The sequence below is a fragment of the Nicotiana tabacum genome, chromosome 22, assembly GCF_000715075.1.
Source record: "Nicotiana tabacum cultivar K326 chromosome 22, ASM71507v2, whole genome shotgun sequence".
Classification (NCBI taxonomy): Eukaryota; Viridiplantae; Streptophyta; class Magnoliopsida; order Solanales; family Solanaceae; genus Nicotiana; species Nicotiana tabacum.
Window position 1 is genome coordinate 85,941,833 of NC_134101.1, and position 14,636 is coordinate 85,956,468.

Here is a 14,636-nt window from a genome sequence, read left to right on the forward strand (position 1 = left end):
AACCACGGAACTCAGAAATGCCTAACACCTTCTCCCGGGTTAACAGAATTCCTTAACCGGATTTCTGGTTCGCGGACTGTTAAATAGAGGCAACCCTTTCCTTGACTCGGGATTTTAACCGGTGACTTGGGACACCATAAATCTCCCAAGTGGCGACTCTGAATCTTTTAAAATAAATCCCGTTTTGATTGTCCTTTAATTGAAAAAACTCCCTTTTACACATCTTTTTCCGGGGGTGTAAGGTAAAAAGGAGGTGTGACAAGCACGACATCACCCTTCGTGCATTAACACTCTCTCATAGTATCGTGCACGACATCACCCTTCGTGCTTTAGACTCTTCCTCACTCAAACAATAGAAACAATAACATTCCAACAAGGGAATCAACAATAACCAATCTCGTTTCAACAGTTAACTTCACAAAATAAGTCTCAACTTGAGTCAATACTCAACAATGGTCAATTACCAAGAAAATATCGTAAGCCTTGTTCAACATGAATAATCGTCAATTTAAGCGTGAATAATACATAATAAGAATCAAAACGATCACAGTTTAAGACTCACTTGCATGCTCGATACCAACGTATAGATACTCGTCACCACACCTATACGTTGTACTCTACACTAACACGTACCAATTAAGACACAACACCTATTCCCTCAAGCTAAGGTTAGACCAAACACTTACCTCAATTCCATGGCCAAAAGTCTCAATTACCGCTTTTCCTTTGATTTCAACTTCCAAACCGCCCAAATCTATGCCTAATTAACTAATTACCATCAATTAACGCTAAATAAACCAATCCTAATACATGAGTATAGATTTCCCAATGTTTTCCCAAAAAGTCAAAAATCGACCCCAGGCCCGCTTGGTCAAAACTCGAAGTTTGAACCAAAACTCGACTACCCATTCAACCACGAACCCAAATATGCAATTGGTTTTGAAATCCGACCTCAATTTGAGGTCCAAATCCCAATATTTCGAAATTCCTAAATTCTACCCAAAGCACCCAATTTCCCATGAAAAACCCTAGATTTTGAGATGAAATCATGTAAAAAGATAATGCGAGGAAAGTATCGCAAATGCGAACCCCTCACATCTCTGCTGCCTTCGCAAATGCAAAGTAAAGTTCGCAATTGCGAACATGATCCTTCGCAAATGCAACTATATGATAGCATTTATGATAACACCCTCCCAGCTTTACTTCGCAAATGCGAAGAGTTCTTCGCAATTGCGAAGATTGTGAGATCAGAGACCAACACCAGAACTGAACCTGCAACATGTTTTTCCTAAGTCCAAAACACTCCGAAGCCTATCCAAAACTCACCCGAGCCCTCAGGGCTCCAAACCAAACATGCATACAAGTCTAAAAACATAATATGGACTTAATCGTGCGATCAAATCACCAAAATAACATCTTAAACAATGAATTTAATAGCAAAACTCATGAAATTCATAAGATAATTCAAAATTTCTATTTTCTCAACCAAGGGTCCGATTTATATCAAATCTCTTCCGTTTTTCACCAAATTTCATAGATACAACTTAAATACTATATCAAACCTGTACCAAGATCCGGAACTAAAATACAGGCCCGATACCAATGACATTACACACTATTTCATTTCCAAAAATCCTTATATTTTCCAGCAAATAATTTTCTTCAAAAATTCACTCGGGCTAGGGAACTCGGAATTCGATTCCGGGCATACACCCAAGTCTCATATTTTACTACGGACTCTATAGGACTGTCAAATTATGGGTTCGAGTCTATTTACCAAAATCAACTTTAATCAATTTTAAAGGCAAATTTCAATAATTTTCTTAAATTTCACATAAAGGCTTTCCGAAAATACGCCCGTACTGCACACTCAAATCGAGGAGAAGGAAAATGAGGTTTTCAAGGTCTCAGAACCCGGATTCAGATTCTAAAACATAAGATGGCCCTTTGGGTAATCACATTCTCCACCTCTAAAACAATCGTTCGTCCTCGAATGGACATAGAATAGTACCTGAGCTAGAGGAAAGATGAGGATATCTGCTCCGCATATCGGACTCGGACTCCCAGGTAGCTGCCTCAACAGGCTGACCTCTCCACTGCACACGAACCAACGGATAACTCTTCGATCTCAACTGACGAACGTGCCGGTCTAGAATAGCTACCGGCTCCTCCTCGTAGGTCAAATCCTTGTCCAACTGGATAGTGCTGAAGTCTAGCACGTGGGATGGATCACCGTGATACTTCTGAAGCATGGACACATGAAACACTGCTGATAAACCCGGTGGCAACGCAAGCTCGTAAGATACCTTTCCCACTCCCCAAAGAATCTCAAAAGGCCCAATGAACCTAGGGTATAACTTGCCCTTCTTAACTCCCTTCATGGGCGACACCCGAAGCAATACTCGCTCCCCGACCATGAATGCCACATCATGAACCTTTCAGTCAGCATAACTATTTTGCCTGGATTGAGCTGTACGAAGTCTATCCTGAATGATCTTAACCTTATCCAAGACATCCTGTACTAAGTTTGTTCCCAACAACCGTGCGTCTCCCAGCTTAAACCATCCAATTGGTGACCGACACCGCCTACCATATAGTGCCTCATAGGGAGCTATCTGGATGCTCGACTGATAACTGTTGTTGTAGGCAAACTCTGCTAATGGCAAGAACTGATCCCAAGAACCTCCAAAGTCAATAATACATGCACAGAGCATATCCTCCAAAATCTGAATAGTACGCTCGGATAGCCCGTCCATCTGAGGATGAAATGGTGTGCTCAACTCGACCCGCGTACCCAACTCACGCTGTACTGCCCTCCAGAAATGAGAGGTAAACTGCGTACCTCAGTCAGAAATGATAGACACGGGCACACCATGAAGACGAACGATCTCCCGGATGTAGATCTCACCTAATTGCTCTAATGAATAGGAAACCGCCACAGGAATGAAATGTGCTGACTTAGTCAGCCTATCCATAATAACCCATACTGCATCAAACATCCTTTGAGTCCGTAGGAGTCCAACAACGAAATCCATGGTGATACGTTCCCACTTCCACTCAGGAATCTCAATTTTCTGAAACAAACCACCATGTCTCTGATACTCGTACTTAACCTGCTAACAATTCAAACACCGAGCTACATATGCAATGATATCCTTCTTCATCCTCCTACACCAATAATGCTGCCGCAAGTCCTGATACATCTTAGCGGCGCCCGGGTGAATAGAGTAACGGGAACTATAGGCCTCCTCTAGAATCAACTCACGAAGTCCATCCACATTAGGCATAAAAATACGACCCTGCATCCTCAAAACTCTATCATCTCTGACTGTAACCTGCTTGGCACCTCCGTGCCGCACTGTGTCTCTAAGGACAAGCAAATGAGGATCATCATACTGCCGATCTATGATATGCTCAAACAATGAAGAATGAGCGACTGTGCAAACTAGAACACGACTAGGCTTAGAAACATCCAACCTCATGAACTGATTGGATAAAGCCTGAACATCCAAAGCAAGGGTCTCTCATCGACTGGAATATACGAAAGGCTACCCATACTGGCTGACTTCCGACTCAAAGCATCAGTCACTACATTGACCTTCCCAGGATGATACAAGATGGTGATATCATAGTCTTTCAATAGCTCCAACCACCTCCTCTACCTCAAATTTAGCTCCTTCTGCTTGAACAATTATTGCAAACTCTTGTGATCCATGAACACCTCACACGACACGCTATATAAATAATGCCTCCAAATCTTCAGCGCGTGAACAATGGCTGCTAGCTCCAAATCATAAAATGGATAATTCTTCTTGTGTATCTTCAATTGTCGCGAAGCATATACAATAACCTTGCCATTTTGCATCAACACAGTAGCAAGTCCAATACGAGATGCATCACAATATACTGTATATGGCCCTGACCTGTGGGCAATACCAACATAGGTGCTATCGTCAAGGCTGTCTTGAGCTTCTAAAAACTCGACTCACACTCGTTTGACCACCTGAACTGGGCACCCTTCTGGGTCAACCTGGTCATCAGGGCTGCTATAGATGAAAACCCCTCCACAAACCGACAGTAATAACCCGCCAAACCCAAGAAACTCCGGATCTCTGTAGCTGATGTGGGTCTAGGCCAGTCCTTGACTGCCTCAATCTTCTTAGGATCCACCCGAATACCCTCTGCTGATACAATGTGACCCAGGAATGCTACTGAACTCAACCAGAGCTTACACTTTCAAAAACTTAGCATATAACTGGTTGTCCCTCAGAGAGTCTAGAGAATGACTCGAAGATGCTGCTCATGATCCTCTCAGCTACGGGAGTAGATCAAGATATCATCAATGAAAACAATCATAAAGGAATCTATATAGGGCTTGAACACTCGGTTCATTAAATTTATAAATGCTCCTGGGGCATTTGTCAACCCAAATGACATCACTAGGAACCATAATGCCCATATCGAGTCCGAAAAGCTGTCTTAGGGACATCGGATGCCCTAATCCTCAATTGATGGTAGCCAGATCTCAAATCAATCTTCAAAAAAACTTTGGCACCCTGAAGCTGATCAAATAAATCATCAATCCTCGGCAATGGATACTTGTTCTTGATGGTGACTTTGTTCAACTGCCGATAATCTATACACATCCTCATCGATCCATCCTTCTTCTTAACAAACAACATCAGCGAACCTCAGGGCGAGACACTAGGTCTAATAAATCCCTTATCAAGCAAATCGTGCAACTGCTCCTTCAATTGCTTCAACTCTAGCGGGGCCATGCGATACAGCGAGATAAAAATGGGCTGAGTTCCTGGAGCCAAATCAATGTAAAAGTCAATATTCCTGAAGGGTGGCATCTCCAGCAGGTCTGCAGAAAACACCTTTGGAAACTCCCGAACAATTGGCATAAAAACCATAGAAGGAACCTCAGCACTAGGATCACGAACATAAGCCAAATAAGCCAAACACCCCTTGTGGACCATACGCCGATCCTTCATATAAGAAATAACCCTGTTGGTAGAATGAACGGGAGTCCCTATGCACTCCAATCGAGGCAACCCTAGCAAGGATAAGGTCACGGTTTTGGCATGATAGTCCAATATAGTATGATAAGGTGACAACCAATCCATCCCCAAAATAACATTGAAGTCAACCATATCGAGAAGTAGGAGATCTACACGGGTCTCAAGACCCCCAATAATAACCACACACGAGTGATAGACACGATATACTATAATAGAATCACTCACCGGTGTGGATACATATACAGGAGCACTCAAAGAATTACGAGGCACAACCAAATACGTAGAAAAATAAGATGACACATAGGAGTATGTGGCTCCTGGATCAAATAGAACTGAAGCATCTCTACTGTAAACTGAAACCATACATGTGATAATAACATCTGATGCCTCAGCCTCAGGCTTGGCTGGGAAAGCATAACATCAGGGCTAGGCTCCACCACTATGAACTACATCCCTGGGATGACCTCTTGCTGGCTGGCCTCCACCTCTAGCGGTCTGACCTCCACCTCTAACACCTCGACCTCTACCTCTAGCTGTCTGAACTCTACCTCTAGCTAGCCGAGCGGGCGGTGGAACACCCAGTGCCGGAACCATGTCACGAGAACCCTGATGCTGAGAACTAACTTGATGCTCGAGGGCAAAATCTAGCAATATGCCTTGGATCACCATATGTATAACAAAACCTCGGCAGGTGAGACTGCTAACCCTGAGACTGGCCCTAACGACCTGAGTAACCACCACGATAACTTTGGAGCAAAGGTGCACTGATAGGAGCTGGTGGTGCACTGTAGGGTAGCTGATCAGAATACTGCATATGAAAAACACGGCCACCTGGAGCACCGTGAGAAGTCTGAAGTGTTGAATGAAATGACCTGTGAGGATGGCCTCTACCGAAAAAATCCCTTCCTCCAAACAAGGCACCACTGAACCTGCCAGAAAAATAGGGCCTCTTGTCTGACCCCTGACCACTCCCCTAAGCTAAAACCATCTCGACTCGCCGGGCCACATTGGTTGCATCCTGGAAAGAAATCTCACTCCCTGTCTCCTTAGCCATCTACAATCTAATAGGCTGAGCCAAATCAATGTAAAAGTCAATATTCCTGAAGGGTGGCATCCCCAACAGGTCTGCAGAAAACACCTTTGGAAACTCCCGAACAATTGGCATAAAAACCATAGAAGGAACCTCAGCACTAGGATCACGAACATAAGCCAAATAAGCCAAACACCCCTTGTGGACCATACGCCGATCCTTCATATAAGAAATAACCCTGTTGGTAGAATGAACGGGAGTCCCTATGCACTCCAATCGAGGCAACCCTAGCAAGGATAAGGTCACGGTCTTGGCGTGATAGTCCAATATAGCATGATAAGGTGACAACCAATCCATCCCCAAAATAACATTGAAGTCAACCATATCGAGAAGTAGGAGATCTACACGGGTCTCAAGACCCCCAATAATAACCACACACGAGTGATAGACACGATATACTATAATAGAATCACTCACCGGTGTGGATACATATACAAGAGAACTCAAAGAATTACGAGGCACAACCAAATACGTAGAAAAATAAGATGACACATAGGAGTATGTAGATCCTGGATCAAATAGAACTGAAGCATCTCTATTGTAAACTGAAACCATACATGTGATAATAACATCTGATGCCTCAGCCTCAGGCTTGGCTGGGAAAGCATAACATCAGGGCTAGGCTCCACCACTATGAACTACATCCCTGGGATGACCTCTTGCTGGCTGGCCTCCACCTCTAGCGGTCTGACCTCCACCTCTAACACCTCGACCTCTACCTCTAGCTGTCTGAACTCTACCTCTAGCTAGCCGAGCGGGCGGTGGAACACCCAGTGCCGGAACCATGTCACGAGAACCCTGATGCTGAGAACTACTTGATGCTCGAGGGCAAAATCTAGCAATATGCCTTGGATCACCATATGTATAACAAAACCTCGGCAGGTGAGACTGCTAACCCTGAGACTGGCCCTAACGACCTGAGTAACCACCACGATAACTTTGGAGCAAAGGTGCACTGATAGGAGCTGGTGGTGCACTGTAGGGTAGCTGATCAGAATACTGCATATGAGAAACACGGCCACCTGGAGCACCGTGAGAAGTCTGAAGTGTTGAATGAAATGACCTGGGAGGATGGCCTCTACCGAAAAAATCCCTTCCTCCAAACAAGGCACCACTGAACCTGCCAGAAAAATAGGGCCTCTTGTCTGACCCCTGACCACTCCCCTAAGCTAAAACCATCTCGACTCGCCGGGCCACATTGGTTGCATCCTGGAAAGAAATCTCACTCCCTGTCTCCTTAGACATCTACAATCTAATAGGCTGAGCTAGTCCCTCGATAAACCTCCTCACTCTCTCTATCTCTCTCTCTCTCTCTCGGTGGGAAGTATAAGAAAAGCATGACAGGTCAAGTCAAAAATCTAGTCTTGTACTGAGTGACGATCATAGAACCCTGTTGGAGACGCTCAAACTGCCTCCGATAGTCCTCACTCTGAGTGATAGGAAGAAACTTCTCCAGAAATAGCCGAGAGAACTGATCCCAAGTCAAAGCCGATGACCCAGATAGTATAGCCAAACAATAATCTCTCCACCAATTCTTGGCGGAACCTGACAGACGAAAAGTAGCAAAGCTGACCTCATTGGTCTCCACTATCTCTATGTTCTGTAGAACCTTATGACAACTGTCCAAATAGTCCTGGGGATCCTCTGAAGATGTACCACCATAGGTAGTAGTGAAAAGCTTGGTGAACCTATCCAATCTCCACAAAGCATCAAAAGACATAGTTGCTCTATCACCGATCTGAGCTACAACACCCGGCGAAACTACCCCAACTGGCTGAGCTGCTGGATTCTAAAACTAAGGAGCCATTTACTCTGGAGTGAGAGTAGAGGGATTCTGTGCTCCTCCCCCAGCTTGGGAGACGGCTGGTGCTATAGGAAGTATGCCTGCCTGAGTGAAACTTTCCATAAGGCCCACTAGATGGACCAGGGCAACCTGGAGTACCAGGATAGCGATAGACCCCTCTAGAACCTAAGTTGGCCCTGCTGGAACAGTCTGGGCTGGAACCTCATCATCAAACTCTACTTGAGGCTCCGGTGCTGCAGCTCTAGCTGAGCCTTGCCCTTGCCTCGGCTTTTAGCAAGGCCTCGACCTCATCCTCTTCCCCTTGTAGGAGCTGCCACTAGGGGCTCGGCTGCTGATCAGCGGATAAAGAGGCACGTGTTCTCACCATCTACGAAAGAACAGAGTAGAAGTTCAATTAACATTGAGAAGTCAAATCGCACGACAGAGATGAATAGATGTGAAGTTATTCCTAAACTCTGTAGCATCTGGGGGATATGCACAGACGTCTCCATACCGCTCCCTCAGACTCTACTTAGCTTTTTCGTGAATTGTGAGACCTAAGCAACCTAGTGCTCTGATACCAACTTGTTACGACCCAAATTTCCCAGCGTCGGGATCGTGATGGCGCCTAACTCTTGAATGCTAGGCAAGCCAACAACTTATGGTTTTAACATATTAGCAATTTACCCAAACAGAAATAAATAATAACTAAAGCTAAACAGATATAAAGTGCGGAAGTGTTACAATAGTTCAAACTACTCCAATACATGTCTACCCTAATGATCTAGTGTCACAATTTCACGAACATCTACGAATTTCTACAAATACTGGTTTAGAAAGAAAAATACAGCTGTTCTCTAAATGAAATGAGATAGGAAATCTAAAACAGAAGGAAGAGGACTCTGAGGTCTGCAAACGCCGACATATCTACCTCGGGTCTCCTGTGGAATGAAGGTAGAAGCCTCAACACTACTCATACGGTCCAGCACCGAAATTTACACAGAAAGTGCAGAGTGCAGTATCAGTACAACTGACCCCATGTACTGGTAAGTGTCGAGCCTAACCTCAGGCGAAGTAGTGACAAGGCTAGGGCACAACAACCATATAAACCTATGCAGTTAAATCACATACGAAAAATAAGAACAACAGAATTGAGAAGATAAAGACGGGTAAGGGAAACATGCTGAGGGGAATATCAAATTCTGACAGTAATAAAGTAAAGAAACAAGGTAAATATTAACTTTGAAACAACAGAAATGATAACACAATAACAAGTGCATGGCATCACCCTTCGTGCTTTTACTCTCTTCCTCACCATTGAAATCAACAGAAATGGCACGACATCACCCTTTGTGATTTTACTCTATCATAATCATGGCACGATATCACCCTTCGTGCATTAACACTCACAGAAATATGGCACGACATCACCCTTCGTGCATTAACACTCTCTCACAATATCGTGCACGGCATCACCCTTCGTGCTTTACACTCTTTCTCACCCAAACAATAGAAACAATAACATCCCGACAAGGGAATCAACAATAGATACAATACCATCCCGACAAGGGAATTAACAATAGAAACAATAACATCCCGGCAAGGGAATCAGCTATAACCAATCTCGTTTCAATAGTTAACTTCAAAAAATAAGTCTCAACTTGAGTCAATACTCTACAATGGTCAATTACCAAGAAAATATCGTAAGTCTTGTTCAACATGAATAATCGTCAATTTAAGCATGAATATTACATATTAAGAATCATAACAATCACAGTTTAAGACTTACTTGCATGCTCGGCACCAACGTATAGATACTCGTCACCATACCTATACGTCATACTCTACACTAACACGTAGCAATTAAGACACAACACTTATTCCCTCAAGCTAAGGTTAGACCAAACACTTACCTCTATTCCACGGCCAAAAGGTCAAGCCTCAAGTACCGCTTTTCGTTTGATTTCAGCTTCCAAACTGCCCGAATCTATGCATAATTAATTAATTACCATCAATTAACGCTAAATAAACCAATTCTAATGCATGAGTATAGATTTCCTAATGTTTTCCCAAAAGGTTAAAACCCGACCCCGGGCCTGCTTGGTCAAAACTCGAAGTTTGAACTAAAACTCGACTACTCATTCACCCACGAACCCAAATATGTAATTGGTTTTGAAATCTGACCTCAATTTGAAGTCCAAATCCCCAAATTTTGAAATTCCTAAATTCTACCCAAAAACACCCAATTTCCCATGAAAAACCCTAGAATTTGAGATGAAATCATGTAAAAAGATGAAATAGGTTGAAGGAATTGAGTTAAGAATCATTTACCTATGATTTGGGGAAGAACTTTCTCTAGGAAAATTGCCTCTTGGAGTTTAGGTTTTGAAAATTTGAAGAATGAATGAAAAATTCCGTCCAAGACCCTTTTGCTCAGTTGCAGACGTCATATTTGCGACTAGAGCTTCGCATTTGCGATGCTTGCAAATGCGAGGAAAGTATCGCAAATGTGAACCCTTCACATATCTTCCACCTTCGCAACTACTACGGAAAGTTCGCAATTGCGAACATGATCCTTCGCAAATGCGATTATATGATCGCATTTGCGACCAACACCCTCCCAGCTTTACTTCGCAAATGCGAAGAGTTCTTCGCAATTGCGAAGTCTGTTGGCCCAGCTACTCTTCGCAATTGCGAAGATTGGCTCGCAATTTCAACACTGTCAGGCATCGCAAATGAAAACTCTAGTCTCGCAATTGCGAGATCAGAGGCCAACACCAGAACTGAACTTGCAACATATTTTTCCCAAGTCCAAAACACTCCGAAACCTATCCAAAACTCACCCGAGCCCTCGGGCCTCCAAACCAAACATGCATACAAGTCTAAAATATAATACGGACTTGCTTGTGCGATCAAATCACCAAAATAACATATTAAACAACGAATTTAACACCAAAACCCATGAAATTCATAAGATAGTTCAAAATTTCTATTTTCTCAACCAAGGGTCCGATTTATATCAAATCTCTTCCGTTTTTCAACAAATTTTACAAATACAACTTAAATACTATATCAAACCTATACTGGGCTTCAGAACCAAAATAAGGGCCCGATACAAACGAGAATACACACTATTTCATTTCCAAAAATACTTATATTTTCTAGCAAATAATTTTCTTCAAAAATTCATTTCTCGGGCTAGGAACCTCGGAATTTGATTCCGGACATACGCCCAAGTCCCATATTTTACTACAGACCCTACGGGACTGTCAAATCACGGATCCGGGTTTGTTTACAAAAAATGTTGACCAAAGTCAACTTTAATCAATTTTAATGGCAAATTTCAATAATTTTCTTAAATTTCACATAAAGGCTTTCTAGAAACATGCCCGGAATGCGCACACAAATTGAGGAGAAGGAAAATAAGATTTTCAAGGCCTTGGAACCCATATTCGGATTCTAAAACACAAGATAACCCTTTGGGTTATCACAATTACGTCGATATTACACTCCGCAATATTATATTACGATGATGTTATGCTCCGCAGTATTAAGTTACGATGGTGTTACATCCTGTGGTATTGCACGTTGAATTTGTCGTAAGATAATTGACATTAGTTCAAGGACAAGATTTTTTGGAGATTATAAGTATTACGCTATTTTAAACAAGTGATAAGTAAATTTGTGATGGTGAGGGTAAGCGAATCGAAGAAAATGAGTTGTGTCGAAGTTTGACAATTTGGAATAAAATACGGTCCAAGTTATAATACCCGGTATTTATGGACTAGTATCATACAAGGTACCACATTACCATGATAGTAAAGTGTATGAAGTATGTTAAAAGTGAGTAGTATTTTAAGTAGTTTGAGATAATTCTTAATTATGTGGATAATTTGGTAATTATGGATTTTTAGTGGGAGATTAACTATGTAATTAAGCATGCTTGGATAAGATTGATGGGCCTCCCATGTGGCATCCAACTAAGCCCACCTAGTGACTTAAATTCATGTGAAAGGTGGCATATTTAGAAGGTTTGGTGTGGCTAAGTCACCACATAAGTAGGGCCCACACCCAAAGACTTAAAAAACCTCTCTAAATTCATTTTAAATCTCTACAATCATAAAGAAAGCTTCAACAAACTCATTCATAAAAAATTGATGTTAGCAACTATCGCGCCCCCTTTTCTCCTCGCAGAGTCCGGGTTTTGACATTTATGGGGGTAGTAACTCATTTCCTTTTGGGAATTGAGTATTTTGAAGAGTCTCCACCTAACGAATTATGGTGCGTTAGGGCACCTAGAGCGATTAAATCTTGGATTGGTTTGCATTACCAAAGATTTAGGGTAAGGGCTCGAAATAACCTTGAGGGGAAGGTGTTAGGCACCCCTCTTGGTCCACAACTGTGGGTCCCGGCCGAACTTATATTTACAAATTAGTCCTTTAACAGATAAGTAGTTGAAACAAATATATAAAGCATGTTGGGCATTGTATGACTCAAATAATAAGACATAGAATTTGAACAGGTTGTGTGCATAAAAGAAAGTAAAGTCTTTAAGCAGAAGGGATTTGGAAAGAGGGGTCCTAGGTTGGTTAGCCTACAGGATCACCCTACGCAATGCCCGGTAAACACTTCTCAATGAGGGGCTACACGTGACATTAGCGCGTAGCCTTTATATCCCGTTCTACCCAAGTCCCTCCACTTGGTTATAGCCTAAAGAGTTCTAATAACCTTGACAATGTCCTACGGGTGCACTACCCGTCCCTTCCTTGTGGTCCTGGAGGTTTTAGGACCTCTAAAGCTGGGCAGTTCTAGACAACCCCTAAGGTGCTTAAAAGGAGAAAATTCTAGGAGACAGGCAAGAACAATTTAGGACTGCATATAAAGCAAGTTAGAGGCTTACGATTACCTCCTCAAGCATATCACATAAGTGCACGTCTTCAAACAACATTCAAACACTTAAGAAAACAAATCCTAGAACATGATATCTAAGTGAGCAAAGGTTATAAAGTACTGAATTAGGCCAATATTTGAAGGATTCTATTTAACTTGCCTACTGATTAGACTTGTTAAATCTGAACAACTTCAAGTGGTAGAAATACAGTTTCGGAGTTGCAGAATTTAAACTCGCCCTATAGGCTTGCCTAAACGCTGAATAGCAGTGTCCTAAGAGCATGATAACTATGTTTGATATAGTAAAACAGTGGACAGCTTTTAAAATGGACTCTTGAATTCCTATAGGCATGCTTTCTAATAGTAAATTAAGGCAGTACTTGAAAGAATTCATTTAAGGAAAACAAACCACTGATTATACCAGTTTCGAAGTAAACTAACATGAATTGAACTGACTTATTTAAACTAAACTGATTTTAGATTTAGGCAGAATTTCTGATGTTGTTCCCTATAAGCATGATATCTAGTTGTCAAGAGCTGATGTTAGAAACTTGTAGGCATGATGTTTAATGAAAATAAGTGTAATTACCTGTTATAACAGAAGTTGAACTGGATCACATTCTATAGACATGGTATTTACTTGTGAAGTTGATTTAAAAAACCCATAGACATAATTTCTATTATCGGAACCACTTGAAACCTATAGGCATGATTTCTAACATAGCAAAGCAAGCATAGCAAATATAACATCCTATAGGCATGGTTTCTACCCATATTACCCCACAAATATGTAACTACCCACCCCTTTTTCACTAATCACCTCAATATTAGTTTACAAATTATTACAAACCAGATAAATGATTACATAAATAGATAAAAGAAAAAAGAAGAAGTTACACTATAGGGAGCGTGAAGCAGGCCCAAGTGATTTCCTAAACCTTTAATAGCCTCAAATGCCAATTTCATAGACAATATCATTATCTAGGTGCGTCAGAGTTCCCTAAGGATCTCAAGGATCCCGGGCAGTGCTCACACCTAGACCAAATTGAGTAAGTGCAGTGTGGAAGGGCCAGTCTCAGTGTGTTAGAGTTCATATGGATCTCAAAAGGATCCCAAGGCAGTACACACACTGGAGGGGACAGAACCTAGAGACTTAGGAGTAGAGTGAGAGTGTTTGACATAGTTTGAAAGGGTTTCAGTAGGAAAACTGTGTTAAAAGAGATTTGCTTGAAATAGTTTTGTAAAAACAACATAGGGAGTTATTAAATAAGAAAATTTTGAAAAGTGTAAGGTGATCAACAATCAACAAACCTGTATACGGTGAAATCGGAGAGATCTATTTCTCGCTACTAAGGTACATTCGGGGAGTCATATCGGTATCTCGAGGCTGCAGGACTACGATCGAGCTCCCTCACCCGAGGTTTGCCCACGACCCAACAAAGATTCCGAGGGTGGAGAACTCCCGAGGCGAGCAACCAACATCAGTAGAGTCTAGCATCGTGCCTAGCCGTCCCATCCCTGTGTCTTTACATTTAGTGCATTCTGTACTATATTGTATTCCATCTCCTATATAAAGGGAATCCACACCACTTTGTAAGGGGCTTCTGTTGCTCCAACTATTCTCCACAAGATCAGTAATATCTCTCTCTTTCTTCTCTTTAACTTACTCGCTCTTAATAGCTCGAGGCCCCTCTTAGCATTCACCGCCTTCATATTTGTTCTTCATTTATTGGTTGATATTGGCCATAAAGAGCCTTCTTTAATTTATTCTAACTGTTATCCCCTCCTCGGTTACCCCCAATAGCTCGAGTTCGAGCCTAACATCGACCCCGAGGCTCTCCATCGACCA